Source organism: Fukomys damarensis, unplaced genomic scaffold (assembly GCF_012274545.1).
Source record: "Fukomys damarensis isolate Sample0158 unplaced genomic scaffold, DMR_v1.0_HiC HiC_scaffold_1, whole genome shotgun sequence".
Classification (NCBI taxonomy): Eukaryota; Metazoa; Chordata; class Mammalia; order Rodentia; family Bathyergidae; genus Fukomys; species Fukomys damarensis.
Genome location: NW_022900913.1, coordinates 47,378,685 through 47,405,923, shown reverse-complemented (window position 1 = coordinate 47,405,923; position 27,239 = coordinate 47,378,685). Strand labels below are relative to the sequence as shown.

General features: G+C 41.0%; 1 pseudogene; it reads left to right on the top strand.

The window, feature by feature from the left end:
- Nucleotides 1-24,964: 24,964 nt before the first annotated feature.
- On the top strand, nucleotides 24,965-27,217 carry LOC104871359 (annotated as a pseudogene).
- The last annotated feature ends 22 nt before the right edge of the window (nucleotides 27,218-27,239 follow it).

Genomic DNA, 27,239 nt, shown 5'->3' with positions numbered 1-27,239 from the left:
CAAAGGCCAAAAGCCAGCTATGTCTAGAAGACATTTCTGAAAAGTAGTCATTCCTATAAGAGGTCTCCATACTAGTAATAAAGCTACCTACCATAAGCAATTTATAAGACTCAATGAAGAAAACAAATTTTAAAAATAGAAAATAAAAAAATACAGAAGCAAGAAGCAACCCAACTCACCCAAGGCAAATCCAGGGAACACTGAGGTGAAAGAAATAAAAAAACACTAAGCTAAACTTTCTGAAATAGTACTAGCAAGAGTAACAAAACAGATGAATAACTCTTGACAAAACCAAAACAGAAATAATTGCACTGATAAAGAGATGATGACCATAATGAAGGAAGCTAGATATAAACAGATTTTAATAAACAGAAGAGCTTAGGAGAGTTTGGAAAACATGAATGCCCAACATAGGAAAGAATTAGATGTCATACAATAGATTCCTACTGAAGAAAATGAAAGATCTTTGCACTGAAAAAGGAGATAGAATATGATATTAAAAAATGGAAAGATACTCCTTGTTCTTGGATAGACAAAACCAATATAATGAAAATGGCCACAGTTCTAAAACTGTTATGCAGGTTTAATGCAATCACAATCAAAATACCAGTAGCATACCCTACAGAACTAGAGAAAACAATCCTAAAATTCACTGAGAACCAAAGAGACTTAGAATAGCAAAAGCAATTCTGGGCAACAAAGGCCAGGCAGAAGGCATCACAACCACCAGTTTTACATTATACTACCAAGCTACCATGATAAAAACAGCATGGTACTGGCAAAAAAAAAAAAAAGAAAGAAAAAAGACCCAAAAGTCAACAGAACAGAATAGAAGATTCAGAAACAACTCTAAACACACTTACCTACCTTATCTTTGACAAAGGGGCCAAACATCTTCACTGCAAAAAAGATAGTCTCTTTAATAAATGGTGATGGAAAAACTGTCATTCCACATGCTGAAGATTAAATTTAGATCCATATATCTCACCTTAAACTAAACTAAAAGAGAAATGGATCAAAGATCTAAATATTAAAACAGAAAAACTTAAATAAATTGAAAAATAGAATAGATAGAACTCTTGAAGACGTGGGTGTAGGCAAAGACTATGAAAAAACCCAAATCATACAGTAAATATTACAAAGAATAAAAAATTGATCACAGTTTTTTAATTATAAACATATTTTGGGCTAGTCTTTGATTTCATTTTATTTCACTCGGTTAAAGGTGATAGATTAATAACTATCACAAATTTTCATTTTCTAAGCGGTACTTGATGCTATTGTTGTTGCTGATTATATCACTTGGGCTAGTGTTGTTATTGATCTAACAACTTATCTTCTGATATAATGAAAATGAGATTGCCTCACAGTCATTAGAGACTCAAAACCTAAAGACCAGCTATATTGGAAGACATCTCTGAGAAGCAATCATTCGTTAAGGGTTCTAAACAAAAGTAAAACTATACTTACAATAAGTAATGTTGAAGTATCAACCCAGGAATTAAAACAAGGACTATACCAATAACAACAATAGAAATGAAAAGACATTTAAGCAAGACACAGTCTTCCAGCTTAACAAAGGCAAATACAGGGGGAAACCAGATGGAAAAGTCCAACCACCTGGACACCCTGAACTGATAACACAAGAAGTAAAAAAAATGGATGATTGAGGCCCTAGAAAAATTCAAAACAGAAATAATTTCCCAGATAAGTACAGAGTTGATAAGCAGAATAAAAGACATGATGAGAGTCTCTACAACAGAAACAAATAAAAAAAAAATAGATGCGTTCAGGACCATGATGGAAGCCATGAATGCTCAGCATAGGAAAGAAATGGAAACCATGAACACACATCATAAGAAAGAAAATGGAATCCATGAAATTGATTCAAGTGATATCCAGGAAACTGAAAACTCTATACATACCAGACTTACCCAATCTAAAGACAGAATATCAGATATAGAAGACAGGATGGCAGTCAGTGACCATGAAAAGAGAGATCTCTTAAAAACAATAAGGGATCATGAGAAATCAATCCATCAGCTTCTAGAAAATGCAAAGAAAAATAATATAAGAATTATAGGAGTCCACAAAAAAGCAGAAAGTACAAATGACATTAAAAAAAATTGTTCACATAATTAATGACAAAAAACTTCCCAGAGCAAAAGAATTTGACATATAGATAAGTGAGGCATATAGGACTCCAACTAGCCATGATTTAAAAAAAAAAAATCTACACCTAGGCATATAATAGTCAAGATCCTGGAAACCCAAGAGAAGTATGAAATATTATAAGCAGTTAGAGAAAATAAACAAATCACATGCAAAGGAAAGCCCATCAGAATCACAACAGGCTTTTCAATACAAACCTTCAAGTCAAGGAGAGCCTGGAGTGAGGTATTTAAATGCCAAATAGTTTCTCTGGTGTGAAAAACTATAATTGTAAATAAGATCCTAATAGTATAATTGACAATGTCAAATAGGAAAAAAAAAGGGGGCTAAAGGTGTAGGGGAAGTGGGAAGGGTAGGAGAAAGGAAATAAGGGAAAAGAAAAAAATATGAGAAAATGAAAAAAATGGACATAAAGTTTTTGCAAATAGGGAAAGGATGAGAGGGTGAAGGGAGAGCAGGGTTATGGGGAAAAAATGAGAACCAAGACTTGTCATGTAAAGTTACAACATCCCAATGATGAAAGTAACTGTACTGTATAACTAAAATGTACCAATAAACTCAATAAGAAAAAAAAAAAGACTCAAAAGACTGAAAGTAAAAGGATAGAAAACAGTTGTCCATGTGACAGGAATCTGGAACAAAGTAGAGGTAGCTATCTTATTGGCAGACAAAGTAAATTTCAAACCAAAACTAATTAAGAGTGACAAAGAAGGTCACTACATCCTTGTAAGGGAATAATCCAACAGGAAGAGATGACAATCATAAATATATATGTACCAAACACTAATGCCCCTAAATATACAAAACAGATATTAAGGGACATGAAACACCAAATAAGCACTAATACAACTGTAGTGGGGGACCTCAATACCCAATTAATACAAACAGATCATCAAGACAAAAAAAAAAAAATCAGCAACGAAATGCTTGAACTGAACCAAGTTTTTGAACAAATGGACTTCATAGATGTCTACAGAGTGTTTGACTCCACAAAATCAGAATATACATTTTTTCAGCTGCACACAGGTAATTCTCCAAAATAGACCACATACTAGCCCATAGAACATATCTAAGTAAATGTAAAGAAACTGAAGTTATCCCATGTATATTATCAGAGCACAGTACAATTAAACTGTAGATGAATAGGACAAGAAATCATAAGAACATCACAAACACATGGAAATTGAATAAAACTCTCCTGAACAAACAATATGTCACACTAGAAATTAAAGAATAAATTAGACAGTTTTTGCAATTTAATTATAATGCCAGTATAACATACAAGAATCTATGGAATACAATGAAAGCAGATTTAAGTGATAAATTTATATCAGTGAATGTCCACACTAGGAAAACAGAGTAAGTTCTAATAAACAATCTAATTGTGAATCTTAAGCTCCTAGAAAAAGAAATCTTATACAAGGGAGGAAATTATAAAGATCAGAGCAGAAAAAAACACAACGGAGACTAAGGGAATGATACAAAAAAAAAATCAATAAATAGAAGAGTTGGTTTTTTGAAAGAATTAATAAAATTGGTAAATCCTTAGCCAACCTTATCAAAAAAAGGAAAGAAAAGGTTCAAATCCATGCATTTAGAAACAAAAAAAAGTGAAGTCAGAACAGATCCAGCAGAAATCCAGAGGATCATCAATGCCTACTTTGAGAACCTATATTCTAATAAAATGGAGAACACAGAAAAAATGGACAGAGTTCCAAATACATGTGAATTACCAAAGTTGAATGAAGATATAAAACTTCAAAACACTCCAATTACAACCAGTGAAATTGAAAAAGTAATTAAAAATTTACCAACCAAAAAACCCGGATCCTGATAGCTTTACTGCTGGATTTCTATAAGATTAAAATTTAGAGAAGAACTAGTGCCACTATTCTTTAAACTTTTCAATGAAATTGAAAGGGAAGCAATACTTCCAAATTCATTCCTGGAAGCAAGTGTCACTTTGATTTTAAAACCAGGGAAAAAACCCAACCAAAAAAGAGGACTACGGGCCAATCTCCTTAATGAACATAGAAACAAAGGAACAAGACAAGGAGGTCCATTACCATCACTTCTGTTTAGTATACTTTTGGAAACATTAGCCACAGCAATTAGACAAGAAAAAGAAATAAAAGCAATAAAGATAGGAAAGGAACAAATTATACTGTCATTATTTTCTGACAATATGATACTCTACATAGAAGACCCAAAGAACTTCACCAAAAGACTTCTGGACTTAATTAAAAGATTCAGAAATCTTTTGAATACAAGATAAACATTCAAAAATCAGTAGCCTTCTTGCATATAAACAACAGACTCACTGAGAGAGAAATTTAGGAAATAATTCCTTTCTCAATAGCATCCAAAATAATGAAATATCTAGGAATCAATCTAACGAAGGAAATAAAAGACCTCTACATTGAAAATTACAACATTCTGAAAAACGATATTGAAGATGATATATGAAAATGGAAAGACATCCTCTGTTCCTGGGTAGGAAGAATCAATATACTGAAAATGACTATACTACCAAAACTGCTGTACAGATTCAATTCAGTCCCTATTGTAATCCAAATAGTATATTTCACAGAACTTTAGAAAACAATCCAAAAATTCTTTTGGAATCAGAAGAGACCTAGAATAGCAAAATCCATTTTAGTCAACAGAGACATGTCAGGGGGTATCACAATCCCCAATTTAAAACTATACTACAAAGCCACTGGGTTAAAAACTGCATGGTACTGGCAGAGAAATAGACCTGAGGATCAGTGGAACGATTAGAACATGCAGAAACAACTCCTGATGTACTCAACTACCTCCTCTTTAACTAAGGAGCCAACCATTCTCCCTGGAGAAAAGATAGCCTCTTTAATAATAAATGGTACTGGAAAAACTGGATTTCAACTAGACCTGTATCTTTCACCATGCACTAAACTAAAATCAAACTGGATTAAAGATATAAATATTAAAACAGAAACACTAAACTTGCTGAAAGATAAGTTAGGTAAAACTCTTCAAAATATCAGCATAGGAAAAGACTTTAAGAACAAATCCTCAGCAGCATAGGAACTAGCACAAAAAAATCAACAATTGGGATCTCATCTTTTTAAAAAGCTTCTCCACTTCCAAATAAATCACCAGCAGAGCTAAGAGACAATCTACAATGTGGGAAAATTTTTACCAGTTGCTCCTCAGATAAAGGTCTACTATCCAGAATATATAAAGAACTCAAAATAATCAGACTCTCCAAATATAAAGACCCAATTCAAAAATAGACATCTGAAATGAACAGACATTTCTCAGACAAATAAGTAAAAGCAGAAAACAAACATGAAAACACATTCAACATTACTGGTTAAGAGATGCAGATGAAAAAAACATTCAAAATCCATCCCACCCCCAGAAAAAATGGCTGCTATCATGAAATCAACCAATAACAAATGCTGACGGGGTTGTGGGGAGAAAGGAACCCTTTTCTTCATTGTTGGTGGGAATGCAGACCAGTGCAACCCCTGTAGAAATCAATATGAAGATACCTCAAACATCTAGGATTGGAAATCCCATTTGACCCAGCTATTTCTCTGTTGGGTATCTTCCCAAAGGAATTAAAACAAAATCTACTGAAAATCTATTAGAAATACCAGAAATATTTAATAACATTTACTAAATGCCTGGCTATAAAAATATAAAGCACTTTTAAATATCACTGTTTATTAATTTGTAAATAAACTGAAACCCAAATATTCCATTTACATTAGTAACAAAGGGGAAAAATGCAAAAATTATGAAGAACTTGGCATCTAGTCTTGAAGGGCCTGAACTGACAGAACGTCTACTAAATATTAAGGCAATTTTCCAAGTATTATTTTGTTCATAAGAACAGTAAAGGTCAGAATACAATGTTAACAAAAAATACCAGTTTTTGTTTTTTTGGTTTTTTGGTTTTTTTTTTTGTGGGACTGGCTGGAAATTGAACCCATAGCCCTTTCATTGAGGTGTAGCCCTATAGGGCCTTTCTTCTATCTTTTATTCTGAGATGAGATCTCACTAAATTGCCAAGTTCTCTAGTCTGGGCTCAAACTTGCAATTCTCCTGACTCAAGCTTCCACAATACAGGGGTTACAGGCATGCAACACCATGCCGAGATCCAGTATTCTGTGTTTTTTTTTTTCCAGATCTAGTATTCTTAAATACATGCTCAACACAGTCCTGGTTGGGTATTTTAAAGATAGGGTAATGTGTGTGTGTGCGTGCATTTATATACATGTACATGCATATATACAGATATATAATGTACAAAATGAGTGTGCATACACATGTATATATAAAATTCTTTATACATATGTATTGTAACATTAAGTTATTTCTGAGTGAGTGGACGATGAGTGGATTGTTGCTGACTCTGTGCCCTTTTTATCCTCCAGTGCTTCAGTAATGAACATTATTATCACAATCAGAAACAAAGGCGAAATGCCCCTCAGAGTATCCATGGGTCCCTCAAGTTACTCTGAGGTGTGCACACTGTCTGACTGGCCATACTGGACAGCTTCATCTTTAGAGGTCAATGCAAAGCTGATCAGCAAGAAACACAGATTACAATGTCAATACTTCAAATAAGTGTTTGGTTGATTCGATTCCAGATGTTCTCAAAATCAAAATCATATTGAAGAATCTTGATGAAGCGTTAGAAGGGAACAAAACAGATGGAGTACTGATCCTATTAAGCATTGCTTGTTTGTTTCATTTTTTTAAAAGAATTTTCTACCAAAACACTATTTACCCAAGGTATTTTCATTATATTGCTTATCTGTTAAGTCTTCTCCTCCATAAAATTTCCTGGATGGTAACTATGCGGCAAGCAGTGTCCTAAACACTTCCCATGTAATGAACAGCTCACTGAGTCTTCATTGGAATTCGCTAAGAAGTACTAACACCACCCTCATATTACAGAGGACACAGAGATATAGCTTAAGGAAACTTTGCATGTTCCACATAATCAGGGCAGGGTGTGGCTCAGTTTTGAACACAGGAATCACAAGGGAGAACAAAGAGAACACAAAGCAAGCCTGCATCTCAGGTACACTGCCAGCTGTCCTTGATGGAAATGAAAGCTGAATGATGTTAGATAAGCAGAAGGAGGGGTGAGATTCCATTGGAGAGAAAATCAGTCAAAGCAGACAACAGGATAAGGACTTGAAAAAACAAGGAAGGAAGGCAAGCAGAGGCCACCAAGCAGAACCTGGAAGACAAAGAGGTAAAGTGATGTAGGCTGGCAGGAAGTAGACAGAATCAGGGCAAACAAATGAGTCCCCGAAGCCATTATAGGGAAAGAGGGCAGGAAAGGAAGGTAAGAAGCAGTAGGAAAGTGGAAGCAAGGATGTGAGACCAACAGAAACTCAATGACAGGGCCATGAATTTAGCTCAGTCGCACCACACCTGCCTCACAAGAACAAGGTCCTGAGTTCAATTCCCAGTACTGGGGGGGGGGGAGATTAATGACAGAATTGTCAGCCAAGAGGAAGGAGGGGCAGACAACCATCCAAATGTGTCTGTTTGGGAAAAGCAAGAAGCAAGAAAGGAGGAGATAGCTTAACTGACAGAGATTCACATCATTTCCATCTCATTGGGCAGGAATCTCATGCCTTCCTCAGCCGCTCTACCAAACAGAGTGAAAAGATGAACTCTTCCTCCAGGGCTGGGCATTGTGTAAAGGGACTGACAACATAGCAGCTGCCACTTCCCCTGGTGTTTGAGTTGGGTTGGGTGCTTGGTTCCTTGCATGTCATTTGTGTTTCTCAGGATTGCTGCCAAGAATGAAGTATGACTTAAGGTGAGTAGCTGCCACATCAAAGGAGGATTCTTCCCTTGAGGGATTGTTGTAGCTATGAAGTAAGCTCACTAACATAAAGGACATATGCATAATGCTTAACATTCCATATGTGCTCCATGAATATGCCATGAAAAGAAAGGGATCCCTCATGCTCAAAAATATTCAGTCACTCCCCAGTGTCAACAGGACAGAACCAGGCACTCAAAGCCCTCTGATGACCAGCCTCTAATTTTGTAGCCTCAACAACCTTACTCACAGAAGTAACTCATTAAATCTCTGGCTTGGTGGCTTTAATACTTCTCCTAAATGCCAAGAGTCTGTGTATGATGATTTAAAAATTAAAGGACATGAGTGTTCTTCAGCACAGAGCTTGGTCATGAATTGCAGGAGTTGATCTATCACCTAAAGGAGATAAACAGAGGTCCAGGTGAGAGAAGAGTGCTCCTACATTGTCTCCTGAAATAGTGGACAAATTTGAATGAGATGACAGTGCTGGCAAGCAGCTTCTAATGTGACAGAATAGGAAGAGACACTGACAAACCAACATCAAAGAAACAAGAAAGAGGAGCCAATGTCATCTACTTTCAATTAGAAAAAGAAATAGGAATGTGATGTTTACAGACAGATGGTCACAAGTAACCAGGCTTAAAAACAAGCAAACAGCAATGCATACAGGGCCCACTTGTCAAAACCAGAGGAATCTGCCAAGCAAACCTCTGTAGATGTTGTTCTTTGATATGGCCAAGAGCACTTCGGTCTGTATTCTTACAGAAATAAAAGAAGCTAGTTTATTTCACTTATTATTGCTGTTGTTGTTGCTGTCGTCATGCTGCAATAATTGGCCCTTCCCTGGCAATATCCTCCCCTGTGCTCAGACCACATGCTCAGGATTCCATTGCTAGTGCCCCAGGTAGGCATATGACTCAGGCTTTCCTTTGGCCACAGTGATAGTAGAAGGGTTGAGCCTGTGGTCCAAAAAGAACCAGTGTGATGTAGTAAGATCTTTGTTGGGGCAGCAGGTAATAAGACACTTGCTTTTGTCTGTTAGAATTTCTACAGTAAAGATTATATGGAATTAGAGAAGCCAACTACAGAAGCAAACCCAAGAAATGAGAGAAAATTGGGTCTTCCAATACTGTTTAAGCCTCTGGATCCAACTGTACATGAAGTCAATATACTGGAACTAGGTCTATTAAGTGAGTCAAAACATGTTTTCCTTACCAGAGTGAACTGGGTTCTTTCCTCACAACTGAAAATGTTATAACTAACACCAAAGCGGAAACTGCTATTGAAATAGACTTAGCTCTCCTAAAGGGGCAGGACTGTCTATGGGACAGGAGACACACTGTGCTTCCACAGCACTTGCCTTCCACACCTCAGAAAGGCTGTGAGCTAGGGTCGACTTTCAGAGACCCAAACTCGCTGAGAGATTATCCACCTTCTCATGGATGCAGAGACACTTCAGGTATCCCGGAGGAAGCACCAGCTGTAGGAGATCCTTCTGTCTCATCATCTTCCCCACTGCCAGCTCCTCTTGCCCGATGTCCCCACTCCAACCATCCTCTCCAGTGGAATTGGTCTCAGTGTTGTCCCCTGATCACAGTGAGCGCCTTCCTGGTTCTATAAGTTGTTTCTTCCTCCACCTTCCTCTTCACCACTTCACAATCAACTCTGCCCATTTCCAAGGCCTGGCTCGAAGATCTGCAATTTTCTGTAGTTACAACAACCTGTGTTTGAATTCAGTTTCCTTATTCATTAAAGTGGGACAATAATCTGATAGGAATTTAGCTAACATAATGATGGCAATCATAATAACAACATTTATGCAGCACTTTAATATGTCTGGTATTGCATATTAAGGCTTTTACAGGTATCAATCCCCTTCCCCTTTTTGTGGTACTGGGGATTGAACCCAGGGCCATCACACTCAGCTACATCCCTCACCCTTTTTATTATTTTCCTTTTGAGACAGAGTCTCACTAAATCACTAAATTGTTGAGGCTTGAACTTGTGATCCTTCTGCATCAGCCTCTCACAGGGATTACAGGTGTGTGCCTGTGCCCCCATGCCTGGCTGTATTAGCCCACTTAATCTTCATGTACTCCTGGAAGAAAGGCATTATTATTAGGTACATACAGGCACTAGAAAGACAGGGAGGTCAAGTAACTTACCCAAAATCATACAGCTAGAAGAAGGGGCAGAGTTGTACTCCAAGTTGCATCAGGAACTTTTACTCCTAAACAGCTGCACCACAACTGCCCAAAAAGATGTTAAGGCTGTGGAAGAGTGGGGTTGCAGGAACATCAGAATCCTGCCCAAACCATTTCCACCCCAAACTCTAACTTCCCTCAGAGAAGCATCCTTACAAAGGACAATGGCAAGCTACTTTCTAAATTACTATCTTATTACTTGTCACATACAGGAGGCCTAAAAAGGGCCCTCTCAGCTTGCTGCCATCACCAGCCGGCTGCTCAAGGCCAAGGCATTGATAACTGGGTTCTAGGGACACCCATAAGAAAACCCAGAGTGGCTAGATTAGCATATCTTCTCCCTCAAACCAGGAACTAAGCTAGGACAAACAGCCTTCTGTTAGTCCTGACAGTCTTATTTTCCCTGGTATGGCTATAAAAAATGTCAGGAGCTGAGTTTGGACTAAAAAGGACCCCAGGCTTACCTTTATGCTAATGAGGAGAGGGAGAACCCCACTGGGATATCCTTTCCTTTCCTCCTATGAGAACCTCTGAATTATATCACTGTTACCGTGTACTCCCTAGAGACCCGTGTGATGACATTTTAACCCTTCAGGGACACCCTTGAATTTATTTCTGGAAGTTTAGAAAAAGGTAAGAGCAGAATTAATCCCATGGCCATCCTACATGATAAAGTAAAACAAAGGCTAACAAAAAGAACTCCAGCTGCTACGTACAGACTGGGTGGCTTCAACAACAGACACTGATTTCTCACAGTGCAGGAGACTGCAAAGTTCAGAATCAAGGTACCAGCAGACTCAATTCCTAGAGAGGGCCTCCTCCTTGCCTGCAGGTGCCTGCATTTACTTTGTCCTCACAAGGCAGTGGGGGAAAGAGCGAATCTGCTTTGTTGTCTCCTTATAAGGACTAATATCCATTATGGTGGGACCCCCACACTCATAACTGCCTCTAAACCTAATCACCAGCCAAAGACCCCACCTCCAAATTCCATCACACAAGGAGTTAGGGCTTCAATGTATACATTTTCAGGACATACATTCATTCAGTCCATAATTTTAAAAACTCCAGTAACCATCTCAAATAAAATTTACCTGTGTATCCAATCAGGTCTGTGCTTAAGTATTACCTTAAGAGATTTTATCTTTCCTTAATCAAACTTCCAAAACTACATCTGCAAACTTTAGCTTCTCAATCCCATACATGGTGTGTTTGTGTTTGTGTGTGTGTGTGTGTGTGTGGTATAAGTGTAAACATATTTGTAAAGTTTTAATTTATTGTCACCCTTATGCAAATGTAAGCTCCACAGATTGGTCTGAAGCTGAAACCATCCTCCTGAAACTTTGGACAAGCTACCCTGGCTTTTCCTTCCTACTTCAAAGCCCTTCCTCAATGGGCTTCTTAAAGATAGATATGGCAATGCCCTGTGGTACATATAAACTGCTGTCCCCAAATCACTTGTGGACAGAAGAGACTGTTTGAGTTCTATAACCATATGTTGTTTCTTTTACCAAGGAAGACCCTATTCCCACTAGGCACTAGGAAAATGAAATTTATCCAATCTAGTAAATTCAAACTACAAATTGCTTCTAATTTGAAAGCATAGTCCCTCTTGGGTAAATATCCAAATTCAGATACTTTTGGTATAATTGACTGCCCAGTGTAAATGTTCCCTGTGGTTAAACTGTGTGTGACCTTCTACCTTCTCTGGCCTAACTCTAAATCTTTAGGAAGCCTCATCCTTGCCAGTCACTGTACAGCAAGGCTACTGGGAGAGGGTGACAGACCATTTAGAGCTCATTTACATAACCAGCAGGTTCAGCTCTTAGGCTCCCTCAACCTCAAATGAGAGGTAGTTACTAGCCTTGCTTCCAGAAGTACTGAGCCTCACAAGAGAACCCTCTTCTGGCTGACCCTGGGGCAATAGAGAGGGGGTTAGGAACAGGCCATTTACCCTCCCAGGCACTGGATCTCTGCTCTCTCCAGGAAGCCCTCCCTTCTCCTTCCTGCCTGCGGTTGGTCCCCAGAGCAGCAGTGGGGAGGGGGTCAGTGAACCCACCAGGCCAGCAGCTGGAATGCCTTCTATGTTTTGCTCTGTGGTTTCATCCACTCCTGGCTGGGGTGTAACTGCCTCATCTCCTCATCTGGAGGGTCTTCGTTCTGACTATCTGAGCAGCGTGGTCAGATGTTCCCTTAGGTGTCGTCTCCTTACTCCCGATTCCACAAGAAAAGGGCTTTCTGTACCCTCTATCCCCACTTCTAAGTGTTCCACAAAGTGCAAAGCTCCACACAGGCATGAGTGGGTGGTGGTGCCTGGCTCCAGTCATTCTTGATTTCCTCCTGCCTTGCTCTGATCACATTTTATTCTGGTGTCTGCTCTCTGTGCGGAGGGTAGGAATCCCGATTAATCCTTCTCTGTATGGTTCTAAGGCAAAGATCACGAGAGCTGGGGTGGAAGCTGGGCTGCAGAGCTCGGTTTGGCCACTCACTTGCTGAATAACTTCAAGCAGATCTCTTAACTGCTTGTACTTCAATTTCTTCTCTGCAGAGTGGGTAATCTTGTGAAAATAAAGTTAACACATATCTTTAGAAGTGCTCCTGGTGCCTGGTAACTGCAGGCCCACAGCGGGTGGCTGAACAAGGCTACTCTCTAGAGGTCGGGGTATTGCGGAGTTCTTCATCTTCCTTTGCACCTGTTTCTGGGCTGTCCTTAAAAAACAGGCCTGGCAGTCTCAGAGGAGACCATCTCACTTGAGTCCTGGGCTGTTGGCAAAGCTGCTTTTCAGAAATTGGGCTTTGCAATTTTTTACAGTTGTGGACTTTCCGACCCAAAAAATAGAACTTTGTGCCCTCAGAACCTTTCTGTGGGTATTTCTCTACTTGACAAAGCTGCTTACCCAGCTTTCCTTTATATATGAACATCTGTTTCCAACAACAAGCATGCATTCATTTGCATAAACCACATACACCTTCCAACTGTGAAGAGGCTACAGGGCTGCCCAAAGAGAATTCTTTATCTGTTTGTTCTCTTCCCCAACCCACCACCACCCGCCATGATGAGGCTTAAACCAGGGCCATTGCACTAAGCTATAGTTGCTGCCAGTTTTTTTATTTTTGAGTCAGGGTCTCACTAAGTCACTAATTTGCTCAGGCTAGGCTCAAACTCACAATCCTCAGTGCTGGGATTACAGGCATGGACCACCATGCTTAGCGAAAGTTCTCATGCTTGCCTTTTTAGGCATCTATCCAGACAGTTACAAGATTCTAGAGAATCTCAGTGAGCAGAAAGAACTAAGGAAGCTGGAGCTGGTTGCCCTCCAAGCCTAGCACTGTGAACATGTGCACTGCTGGGACAGCACTCGGCAGGTAGAAGAAAAGCACCTCTCTGCCAGTCTGGCTTCCAGACCCTTGAAACAGCCAATATATGCACTGGCTGGCTTTATTTGTTCTCAAACAACCCATAATGATGTAGACCTCTTAAGAGAAGAACTCTACACATGAATGGGGATCAGGGATACCCAGCAAGGCTGGGCACAAGTGATGTAGCAGGACAGAGCCTGGGAAGGTGGCATGCATGGGCAACAGCAGTCGTAGCCTAGTAGGTACAAGTGAGGAGGTAGGGAAAAGAGATAGTGGGTGGGCAGCAATGTGCGTGTGCAGTGTGGGTAAGGAGTAAGCCGATTTCAGAAGCCTAACTTGAAACCCAACAACACAGTGTTCAGCCATAGAACCCGATGCAGATTACCTGGTCTCTTGTCTTAGTCACTTTCTTGTCACTGGGACAAAATACCGGGCATCTGCCACTTAAAGGAGAAATTTATTTTGGCTCACATTTTTAATCTATACTCTACTGGCTTTAAGGAAGAATGGCATGGCAGAGGGGCATAGTGGAGAAAAGCTGCTCATTTTGTAGCAGGCAGTAAGCAGAGAGAGAGAGAGAGAGAGAGAGAGAGAGAGTAAAGGGAGGAGCCAGGAAAGAAAATAAACCCTTCCAGGTCACATCCCCACTAGCCCACTTCTTCCAATGAGACCCACCTCCTTAAAGCAAGCCAGCTACAAAAACGGAAAACTTTTAAAATGAGCTTTTGCTTCCTATTTCCCAGTGTAAATCTCATTAAAAGCAGTGAGCAGTACCAGTGCCACAGTCTGAATATTGGGCTGCCCTGAAATTTCCTCTGTCAGATTAGTCTGCCATCCTTAATCTGAATCTCTGGCAAAGTCTCAGGGCATGAGCAAAATGTAGACAAATTTTCTGCCAGAGTATAACACACATGGTCTAGAATCTAACTGCTAGTGGAGTCTTTGTTCCCAACTGAAACTCTGAGCCTAACCTTTACTGCCTACATTTCTATGCACATTCTGGTTTTCTGAGCTCTCACTAGGATCATACATGAAGTTCAGTTTACAGTCTTTTAGAGTTTCTCTAGCCAAAATCTCCAGACATTTCCGAACTCCTCCCACAAGCCGGTTACAAAGGCTTTCTAAATAACATGACAAGATATAGTTCCTGCAGTGACCCCATTTCTCTGGTACCAAAACCTGTACCTACAACTTAAAGTACGGGATATTTATTGTGCTCATATTTTATAAGTATCATTCCTTGCATAGTCAGTGGAAAGTGGCATGGTGGAAGGGTGTTGGCAGAGGAAAACTGCTCATGTCATAACCAGGAAGGAAAATAAACCCTTCCAGGTCACATCCCTAGCAACCTATCTCTTTCAGCCAGAGCCCTTTTCCCAGCAGTGAGCAAAATGCCCCCATAATCCAATAACCTTCCAAACATATGAAGTTTTGAAGGCCATTTTAAATCTAAACCCTAACACTTTTCTAAGCCTGTTTTCATATGTAGGAAACAGAGATAGTCACATTATTTCATAGGGAAAATCAAACTAAATAGTACCATGATCAAAATTATTTTTGTCATTATTATTTGCTGAGTTAAAGTCAACAGTATAGGAGAGAGAGATGAAAAGGGCCTGAGGTGTTTGTTTGTTTAGGAATAAGGCCACCTAGTGAGTGGCTTCCAGAGGTAGCAGCCTGACTTTTATAGTTTTCAGTGAAAGTAGAATGCTAACAAATTAGTCAAAAATGCAGAGTTCTACTTCAGAGGAGACCAGCACCTTGTAGCTCCACAAATGTACACTTGCTCTGGAGTTAGGCTCCAAGGCAAAGGTAGACTTAAGGGGAAGTTACTTGAATGGTCATTTTGAAGGCCATCAGGCCATGACAGTCCAGTTGAGTTGACCCAAGGCTTGCTCTCTCCTTTACATTCTGGCATTGACTGTTTCCCTCTTTGGGAGAATCTAAAATTCTATCTTGACTAGGAATCATGTGGAAAACTGCACAGGAATTGCAATGTAGAATATGCTATGATCCAACATATGGTATTTGCTATGATTGACATGATAGCAATGGTTTTGGACTCTGAATGTAAGAATCAGAAGAGGAAGATGAAGGGAGATACAAAGGAATGAAAGCAGAAGAGCCAGACATATGCCAAAGACCCACGTTTCTAGAAGTGGCATTAGTTTTAAGGCACACACACAGCCAGATGCTGAGAATAAAATCCAGTCAAGTTTCCAGTCTGTACCTGGAGTCCGGTGATAAACCCAAATTACTGTATATCTCTATTTTATACCACGTGGTGTTAGTTAAGCGTTACTTAACTGATCCTTGGGGACAATGCACCTTTAATGAAAAAGCAGGTATCACATACATATTTCAGGACCTCGGAAGGCATGAGGAAAGTTTAGCTCTTTATTTTTACTTCTTCTAACAACAAGAGGAAATCACAATTTCTGATAATAAAAAGGCTATTAGAGTGCATTATGATTACTGAAGTGTATTCCCCCAGAGTAGCACATATGTTTCTGTCCATTCTCCTTATGATGCTACTTTCCTGAGAATATACCTTCAAGGCCCCGGGCCAATGAGTCAGGCCTAGGGGGAACTTATGAGGCTATTTCCAGAGTTATGACCACCTGAAAAGAGTGTGATCCTCACCAATGCAAATGCTCTCTACTGCTCACATGGGTCTGATGAGTTGGGACACTACTACAGGTCAGGCAAATTGGCTTTTTTGCTCACAGATAGGCAGCATGAATAAACAGAAGCATAGAATCCATGGTGGGCTGATGCTCCACAACCCAGGACAGCTATCCAGAGAAGATGGAGTCTGAATTACCAGCTTTCTGTCAATGTCACAAAATACCAGAGGTAAATAACTTTCAAGGAGGAAAGGTTTATTTGGGCTCATGGTTTCAGTGGTTAGTCCATGGGTGCTTGGCACTGTTGTAATGATATTAATGCCTTAGCTCATGAACACTTGTTTGCAAACAATTTGGTTCACAAAGAAAAGTGTTCAGGAAAATTTTACTCTCATTCCCAAACTCCACACTGAGTGACAAACATGAACATAACCATCTGCCCCACACAAATATAAACACAGCCATCTTCCTCAAAATTGTAAAACAAATTAAGTTCATAAACCTGAGGTGTCACAGTAGGAGTGAATGGCAGAGGGGGTTTGTTCACCTCATGGCAGCCAAGAATCAAAGGGAGAGGAAGAGACCAGCAACCCAATATCCCTTTCAAGGGCATGCCCTAAGTGACCTCACTTCTTCCACTAGCCCCCATCTCCTCAAAGGTTCCTCCACCTCCCAATAGTGCCATGGGTTAGCAAACAAGCTTTTAACATATGGGCCTTTGGAGGACATTCTAGATGCTAACTAGAGCAGAGTCTCATCTGTATGTGTCCTGCATCAGACACAGAAGAGGAACCTCAAGGGCACCCCTCTCTGGTACCACTTAGCCCATTGGGTACAAGGTACAGAACATCCTCGTCGGGGGGACACAAGCCAACAGACAGACTTTCTCATTTTCTTAGGATGTTTCATTCTCCCTACAGTCAAACTATAAGGAGGGGGGAAAGCTGGGTTGTCCAAGACCATTGGATGACCTGATCTCCTACACGCTAGCCCCTGCAATGAATGTGCAGGGTTCCCAAGCTGTTAATGGCGAGTTTTCTCTAGGTCTTCTCTTGGTTGCCTAAGACTAAGCTCCTTCTGCATTTCCTGTTTGAAGTACAGAGAGGGTACAGAACCTAGAAGGCAGCCCAGTGCACCTGTATCACATCCTTGCTGCCAAATCAATAAGGGCCACATGTATCTCAAAGCTGTTTGTAGCAGCTGTCCAGGAATTTCACCACTACTTTTACCCACTGCTATTCTTCTATCCTGAGGGCACTCAGCTTCCCATTCTCAGTTTTGGCTCCTCTCCCTAGTCTTATCCATCACGGAGTTAGTGGGCAAGAATGTGGCTACTCTTTGCAGACTTCCTGGAGCTCACACTTCTGTGGATCCTTCCCATACATTCTGGAGAGGGGCTGTTCTACTTTTGGTTCTTGGAATGTACTATACTCTGGGTCAGAGCAGCAGCAATAATGGCCAGCTGCCCTACGTAAAACTGCTGAGCTTTCTCCTTATGCTTCTGTCTAAGGAGGAAGGGATGCAGTGCTCCTGAGAGAGCTTTTCAGAAACTCTTCTCTGCCTTCTGCTAATTATGATAAGCAGTTAGACCTCTCTTGCTAAAGAGAAAACAGCTAAGAGCATTAATGGCAAGATGTGGAAGTACTGCTTCTAAAGGAAGGAAGCAGGGTGTGTTTCATTGCTGAGGCAAAACACCTGACATCCAAAGTTAAAGGGGAAAGGGGAAGTTCATAGAGGCTTAGGTCCATAATTGGCTGGCTCCAAAGCAGGGCAGCAGGGTAACAGTTCATGGTGGCAGCAAAAAGCAACAAGAGAGCTTTATGTCTTTCTGCTCCTTTTATCTTATTCAAACTACTGGGGTTAGAGCAATGCCAAACCATTCACTAATTTAATAATCACATGCCCTTAATCCTAGCATCACACACTCTAGATTTAGCCACCTCCAAAATAGCCCCACCTCATTTGCATGAGCCTTCTAAACACAAGGTATAACACAGGGTAAGTCCTATGAAAAAGGCTTCAAGTACACACCAGAAGGCCCGAATGGGGATGTGACAATTAATCAGTGGAAATATGTCTCTATTGCTTTTTGTGTATTTAAATATAATATTTAATAATACTTATTATAGAGAGAGACAACATGGCGGCGGCTGCAGCAACAAGTCTTTCGGAAGCTCCTCTTTCGGTTTCTTCTTGCTGTCTTTATCCTGCGCTGCCCGCCTCTGCACTTCCTCTTTCAGCTCCGCCTACTGCCCCTCCTCTATATGAGGAGAACCTGCCTTCGGGGCCATTTTGTAAAGAGAAATTTCCCCCGGAATTTGGCCACGCAGGAGACTTCTCTACTACTCTGGTAGAAGGGCGCTTCGCCTCTCTATCATTGTCAGAAAAGAAGTCCATTAGAATGGTGCTTACAGAATGCCTTGGATAACAGAGAGAGAGCGGGGTAGAGCAGAGCAGGGTAGATAGATAGCGGGGTAGAGATCCGGAGATGAGGAACTAAAGTAAACTCCTTGTGTATCAAGTGTGTGCCTCTTTGCTCGCGCGTCGCCAGTTCAGGCCCCCTGTAGTCGCAGACCGAGTTGCCCAAGGCAATCTGGCTCGCAACACTTATGATAGCGTGACTGTTTTCTTTAGAGAAAAAGGCATTAATGGAAAATTTCACAATTCTGACCTGAATCCCATATTAAAGGGAACCTCTAAGCATTTGTTCCAGGGATTATCACTCTCCATGCACCAGAAATAACAAACCATAATAAGAGCACAGATGTTGATGGCCCATCCCCATAGATCCTGAGTCAAGTTATTTGTTCCGTTAGATTTCACACAGAATGCCTAGCTCAGAACCTCTCAGATTTTAAAGTGCATGTGAATCACCTGGGGATATTGTTTAACAAACAGATTCTGAGTCAGTAAGTGTGAGGAAGACCTGAATCTTGGTGGTTCTAATGGGCTCCCCAGGTGAGGCTGATGCTCCTGATTATACACACAGCACTGAATGGAGGGCACAGGTCACACAGCCAGCCACAGCACTTGCCTGAGGACTCAAACTGGAAGCCAGGCACCACAGAGAAATGAATCAGATTGCTCAGGACTTGTAACACTACTAATGAAGTGGTCAACCACGGGCTTTATGATCTCAGATAATTCACACACATGCTCTGAGATTATTATTTAGTTACTTTTCATTGATGAGAAAAGCAAGAGTCAGAAAACCATTCAGCTAGATATATTGGTTTCCTATTGCTGATTTTAACAAATTACTTCAAACTTAGTGGCTCAAATAAGAAAATATTATTGCATGATTTTTCAGGTAAGTTCTAAAATCAAGGCATTGGTAAGGATACATTCTGTGGCCTTGACAGCTTTTAGAAGCCACCACCCTTACATGGCTTTGTGGTCCCTTCATACATCTTCAAAACCAGCAATGTCACATACCTCTGACACTTTCCTCCATCACTTCTTTTCCTAACTAAAGCCGAGAAAGCTCCTCGCTTTTAAGGATTCATTTAATTAGATATAGCTCACCTGAGTAATACAGGCTACTCCATCTCAGTTGCTATCATAATCTGCAAAGTCCTTTTTGACATGTTAACACATTCAGTATCTGGAGATAAGGCACAGAGATCTTTGACATCCCATTACTCTGATACCACAGTGGGGAAACCAGGATTTGGAGTCAAGAATCAAACTCAGGGCTACTGATTCCAGAGTCTATGCTCTCTCCAGTCCACAAGTCAAAACAGCAACTAAATTGAATGTTGTTTTCTGGGGGCCAAAAGATGAATGGAATATGTTTAGTGCAGCTGTAGGCAGCCTGAATTCTATTATCATTTTAAATTGAACTAAATGGTGAAGTAGATTTTGCTCATTGCAATTCCATTTTGCATTCTCCTTATGTCGCGAGCCGGCGACGCAGAGCACTGTCCAACAGTGTCTCAAACCTGAAAGAGCAGCGGGGTGGAGATGGGGCAGAGAGAAAGGAAGGACGCCAAGACAAGAGTCTGATCAAGGCGACGTTTATTGCAGGCAAGCATCAGCCTTTTAAAGGAAAAGACCGAACTATTATGGGCTAGAATTACCATAGTACCTCAACACCCGCTCCACGGGAACGAGGGTTCACACGGGAAAGAGAAAGCAGGCTCAAGAAAAACAAATTAACAACACTTGCAACTAATAATCATGATTCCCAAATAGGTGGAGTTACAACACCTGACTCCTACAGATAACGTCAGATCTTTAACAGGAAGCACCTGACTCCTACAGATCTTTGGCTATCCGAGTTTCTCCCGTGCAGGGTCAAAAACAAGTTTAACACGTGCGGTCCTTAAAAAGGAACAAATGTTATCTTTCAAAAAGCCAGTGGGCCATGGCTGGCTTCCCACATCCTTAGACTCAGCCAAACCCAGTCTTTCTGTGGAAGTGCAGTTCCTTCTGCTAATGTTTGACCATCTAATAGTAGCTCCTGTCATTATTTAATGTAACTAAAAATAAGATGGACACCAAGAAACATCTTTACAATTTGGCAATGAATTAGACTTTTGAGAAACTGTACGGAAGGAAGATTAGTAAATGAGCTTTGAACACTGGACGCCTGGGAGATCACTGACCGCTGAGTTGCTAAGTCTACCAACTCACGCAGACTCCTATCACTGTATATCCAGGTCCACCTATCTGCAGAGCTTTAGCCCCTAAGCCAAAGCAAAACTCATCCCACACTTTCTGAGTGCATACAAAGCTAGGTTTTATTTTAGATCAGCATATCCAATCCACAGAACTTAGTGACAGAGTTCTCTGCTAGACAAAATGGCTCTGGTAGCCCCACATCTTAAATGGCTACTCCCTGCAGAAAATAAGTCACTGGGGAAAATGTAACCTAACTTTCCTGCCACTTATAGTCCATCCCACCTAAAACTTCCAACTTGCCAATGGGTTTAAACCTTACCTCTGGCTGCAGCCAAACATTACCTCCACTATGCACCCCCCCTTACAACCCCCTCGCCCATAGAAAACCTTACCCCACTCTGGCTGCTGCTCTCGCCATTGTTAGAGACAGCCCAGCAGCTCTATCCCCTAATAAAAGCCTTGCCTCAGGTGTTTGCATTTCAGCTCATTTTCATCCTCTCATTTAGGTGCCTAGTTCTCAGACCTAGTATCATTAAGCAAACGTGAACAGAGAAATATTTAGTTGAGTTGTTTCAAATCCACCTGTTATGGGTTGGACTGTCGGGGAAGGGGTGGTTATTGAAGTACTAACTCCTTTGGAGTGAGACTTTATTTGGAAGTAGGGTCCTTGTAGATACAATTGGTTAAGATAAGGTCATAGAGGAGTAGGGTGAGCTCCAAATCCCACACAGCTGTTGTCATTACGAAGAGGAGAGAAGCAGAGAGGGAGACAGCAAAATGAGAGACTGAAGTGATGCATCTACCAGCCAAAGAACACCAAACAATGGTGACAAATGCTATAAGGTGGAGGAGGCCACAAGAATCTACCCCTACAGGTCTCAGAAGAAACCAGCTCTGCCAACATCCAGTCTCCAGAACTGTGAGAAGTCCTGGTACCCCGTGGGTGGTTGATATCTATCTAGACTTTATTGGACTAGGTGATACCAATTATAGTAATCTTTATTTATTGCTTATCCCTCATGTAGGCCTAGTCATTCCATCTTTATCTTGAGGCTTGCCCTTTGACAGAGGCACCTTCACCCACAGTTAAATAATGTGTTCTCTTCTTCTGCACTGACTCCCTTGAGGGCCCAGCCCTGTCTGATATTTCTCTTGAACTTAGCTGTCTAAAATAATAGGATTTTGGCAGTATTTAGAAATGGACTAAAGACATTTGTCATAAAGAGATGTACATGAGTCTTTTGGGGGCTAGAGGTAGAATGCAATGTTTATATCTAGATGCCCCCCTAAAGCTTCATTTGATCATACATGAGACCTTTGGAAGGTAACTGGATTATAAAGGCATTATAGCTCATCAGAAGAGGTGGGTCACTGTGACCCAGAAGATTATATCTCCCTTCTCACTTCCTTCCTTGATACTGTTTCCTCTCCGCCAGGCTGTTGTGAGAGGCTCTCTGCTATGCTGCCATGCTTTCCTGTCTTGAAGCCAGCTGACTATGGACTGAAACCTCTTCCACCTGTAAGGCAAAATAAACCTCTCATCCTTTAAATTGTGGGTGTTGAGTATTGTGTCTCCGTGATGAGGAAATACATCATAATCCCAGACTTCAATTTATATTACAGAGCAACAGTGATGAAAGCAGCATGGTACTGGCACAAAAACAGGCATGGGTCAATGAAACAGAATAGCAGAAAAACCACCAGGCACAGTAGGCCATCTGATCTTTGGCAAAGAGGGTCAAAAACATGCTAGAGAAAAGATAACTCTATATCAAGTGGTACTGGGAAAACTAGCTACCAACATGCAGAAGATTGAGTCTAGACTCGTATCTTTCACCATGTATAAACTATAATCAAAATGGATCAAATATTTTTTTAAAATTTGACGGCACGGGGGGGCAGGTACCGGGATCAAACTCAGGACCTTGTGCTTGTGAGGCAGGTAGTGTCACCACTGAGCTAAATCCCCAACCCAAATATCTAAATATTAAAACAAAAACACTTGATTTGGTGGAAGTCAGAATATGTAAAACTCTTGAAGACATAGGTATAGGCAAGGACTTTCTGAAAAGAACCCCAATTGCACAAGAAATAACATCAAGAATCAACAAATGACCCTGCTCAGTAAGTGGCAGAGGAAGCCAGTAGGTTGGAACGTCCCAGCTGAGACCCACCTGCCGCCTTTGTGAGGAGGGCACCAGACATGGAGCAAGAGGTGCAGTCTCACCTCGTGCCTGCCCATCCAATGAGGACCCAGGAGCCCCAGCAAAGGCCACCCGCCTGCCTGACGCAGACCATGACACGCCAGAGGGCAGAGGGGCCTCTGCAGTTCAGTTTTCACATAAGGATGAAGAAAATGGAAACAGAGGAGGTCGTCTCAATGATATATATGGAAACTACAAATACACATCCTGGGCATGTGGTGTAATACTGATCATTGTAGGTGTCTATCTCTTCATTGGTATGGGCATCAAGAAGAAAAAAGCAGAGAAGCAGAAAACTGCAGGAAAAGAGGTGGAGACCAGTACACATTTTGATGCGAAGTCAAAACAAGTAACTAAAGCAGCAGCATCTCCAGAGCAGAAAGGCACAGGAGACCTCAAAGAAGAGGAGAGTCCAGTCTGAACCTGTGGGGCTGAAGGGTGAATAGAAAAGGTCACGACCAAGTCTTCTGAAAATATTCGACTGGCCTGTAGTCTACCAGTGGTGCTCAGTGCAGACCATGGACATTTATGTGGAAAGCATACCAAGTGCTCATTGATGGAATTTCTGTGTCACTCCTTACCAGTAGTTTGAATTTAAAATACCATACTCTTTGGGGAGGGAGTGGTTGGCAAAAGATGTGGGGATGAAGTAGGGTTTTGTTTTGTTTTGTTTTAATCTTAGCTTTTAAGTGTCATGAAGATTATATTCTGTGCCTTTAGTTTTAGTCTTTAGAATTTAGAGAGCCTTAACTTTCAAACCTATTCTGCTGAATTCTCTATTTTAAGTGTCACGTTAAGAAGAAAATAACAACTTGAGACAACTCGAAAATTTAATCTTGCTTCATTGTTACTTGTAATGTATTGTCAAACAGTTACTGAAACATTAATGAGTAGAAATACTGTTTAAAAGTTGAAAGTTTTCTTGTTTCCAGTACCAGGGTTTGAATGCAGGGTCTTTGTACTGAAGCTACATCCCTATCCCTTTTTAAATTTTTGAGACTGGATCTTGCTAAGTCACTAAGTAGTCTTGGTTGGGATTATACTTGTGAGGGGTTTTATAAAATGCTAACATATTTTTCTAGCCTCAGTAGTTGCATGGCATGTGCCTAATAGCTATATATTTAGGAAATTTAGAGCATAAAACTTGGGAAATGTCTTGTCTATTCTAGCCACAGTGTCAATACTTCTTGGTTACTTTTCTGGAGTAGTTACTGGAAGCGAAGTATTTGATCATTGTTTTCTCTAACTTACTACTTTGCTTCCCTGTTCAAAAGGTATTTTAAGTGGATCTAGATCATTACCCATTTTGAAATCTCTTGGAATTCTCTCAGTGTAAAAGTATTAAAGTCTGAGAAATTATATATTCTTGGCTTCTTAGTAAATACAAAGCATATAATTAAATATAGACAGCCGAATTCAGCTTTTTACAGAACCTTAATTATGCCATGAGACTACTAGAATGTTTGTGGTTTTGCTTTTTGGGAGCTGTTTGGTGGTGCTGTGGATTGAACCCAGGGCCTCAGGCATAAGCAGACTCTACCACTGAGCTATATACCACCAATCCTATAGGAATGTTTTTTTCCTTTTCCTGGAATTTTTCCCCTTCAATTTTGGTAGTTTCATTTATATTTGCTTACAGCTGTATGTGAGATGTTAAGTATAGATAAAATGTGTTTGTATGTGGTGTTTTGGTGTTTTTTAAACATTTTTTTCAAGGTTTGCAAATTCAAGTGTGCCAAAATTATGTGGCTCTAGGCAAACCAATAAAGATAAGATTGGGAAAGGGGGGGAAAAAAGAATCAACAAATGAAGAGAACTCTAGCCATGTGGGGTCTCCAATCTGTCATTTTCTGTCCCCGAGTAAGATTCTGGTGCCCCAATTTCCTTCTGTTTTCCTCACAGACTCATTTCCGCCCACTGGCTCACCGCCTCAGGGGAATGATGGCCACAGAGCCCATAGCCACAGCTGCCATTGCCATGGAGCTAGTTTCCACCAACAAAATTGAAGATGCTCCGGCCCCTTCTACCTCTTCAGATAAAGTGGAAAGTCTGGATGTGGATAATGAAACTAAGAAGCTATTAGGGTTGGGGAAGAAATATCTGGTGATAGGAGATATTCCAGCAGCTGTCGATGCATTCCAGGAAGCAGCCAGTCTTAGGTAAGAAGTATGGAGAAACGGTTAACTTAACAGTTCTTTTTCTATGGGAAGTCATTTTGGAATTGGAAAAAAATGGAGAATGGTGTGTTGGGAAATGCCGTGGAAGGTGTACATGTGGAAGGAGAAAAAAACAGATGATGATTCTGTAGTTGAAAACAATGATAACATAGATGAAAAAACAAGGGAAGATTGAGAGAACAGGTTTATGACGCCATGGGAGAAAAAGCTGGCAACAGTAACAACAAAACAAACAAACACACAGAAAAACAGAAGGCAAGTCTCTGGCAAAGCCAGAAACTGATTTGGAACAGAAGAGTGAAATGGAGAAGGGTGGAACAGAAGATACGGATATAAGTGAGTCTAAAGAGAAGCTGGAGGAAACAGTTGAATTGACTCCAAATCAGCTAAATGAAACCTCTGAAAGAGTCAAAAGGAACAGCAGGACCAGAAGGACTGGATGAAGCTGAGGTCACTACCAGGAAAGCCAGAACAGAAAGCGCCAGGCACGGAGGAAGGAAAATCTATTTTTGGAACTGACATCCAAAAAGAAGAATGCAGAGAAAAAGGTCAGGAAGACCTGAGCATAAAGGAGAAGCCAAAAGAAGATTCCATTGTGACTCTGGAGAAGCAAGGCACTGCAGCCGAGGTAGAAGCAGAGCCTGTAGATCTGACAGTCAAGCCAGTGGATGTGGGTGGGGATGAGCCAGAGGGACAGGTAGTTGCCTCTGAAAATGAGCAAGAAAAGGCTTGCACGAGCAACTGCTAGAGCAAGAGGTGCCCCTTTCTTTTGAAAACTCACTAGTGGGGAGGCCAGAGGCCATGGAGGCCTTAGCATCAGGGTTGGATCAGAAGTCTGAAAAGCCAGAGCAGGAAGCTACAGTTCTCCCTCAGGAAGTCTAATTAGTGGACTGTCAGCTGCAGGAAATCAGACTCCTGTTGAAGCACAGATTTCTGCAGAAACACTGACAGAAACAAAAGGTGACTCAGGTCTAGAGAAGGTCAGGGTCAAGCTGGTTCCTAGCCAGGAGGATATTAAGCTGCCTATAGAAGAGTCTGAGACAGCTGGTGATGGGGTTGAAACCAGTAGCCCAGAGGACTATAAGGAAAGCACCTGAAGACAAAGCTAAGATAGCTGCTAATGAAGAGACCCGAGAGAGAACAACAGATGAAAGAAGGTGAAGAAACTGGAAGTTCAGAAGAACAGAATAAAGAAAATGACAAGGCTGAAGAAACATAAAATGAATCCATTCTTTAAAACAGGTTTCTTCAAGAAAGTGAAAAGGACATTGGGAACCTAGAGCTTGCCTGGTTTATGCTGGATTTAGCTAAGATAATTTTTAAAAGGCAAGAAACAAAAAAAAAGCCTAGCTTTATACTGTGCAGGCACATCTTAAACTTGGAGTAGTGTTGAATCTGAGAATTACATCTGGCCTGTGGAGGAGTTCCAGGCCTGCCTGACTCTGCAGGAACAGTACTTAGAAGCCCATGATGATCTCCTTACAAGGAGGCTCAGTGCTAGCTGGGCTTGGCCTATGGATACAACTCTCAGTATGACAAGGGAGTGGCACAGTATAGCAAGTCTACTGAAGTCATCAAGAAGAGGATGGCTGTACTAAATGAGCAGATAAAGGAGGCTGAAGGATCATTTACTGAATATGGGAAAGAAACTGAGTTGAAGGAACTGCTACCTGAAATCAGAGAAGACAGAAGATGCAAAGGAGGCTCCAAGTAGTTGAAATGTAGCTGACTTGGTGCTGAAAGCTACTCTAGTGGAGAACTGTCCTTCAGGTTTCACTCCTAGTAGGGGAGGCTCTTCAGTCTCCTTAACTGCTAGTAGAACAACACAGATGGTGCTTCCTCATCAAACTGTGTGACTGATACTTCCCACCTTGGTGGAAAGAAGAGGAAACCAGAGGAAGAGAGTCCCTGGAAGGATGATGCAAAGAAAGCCAAAGAACCAGAAGTCAACGGAGGCAGTGGGGAAGCTGTGCCTAGTGGAAATGAAGTTCTGGAAAGCATGGAGGTGGGTAGTTAACTGGCAGGTAAGTAGACTTGGC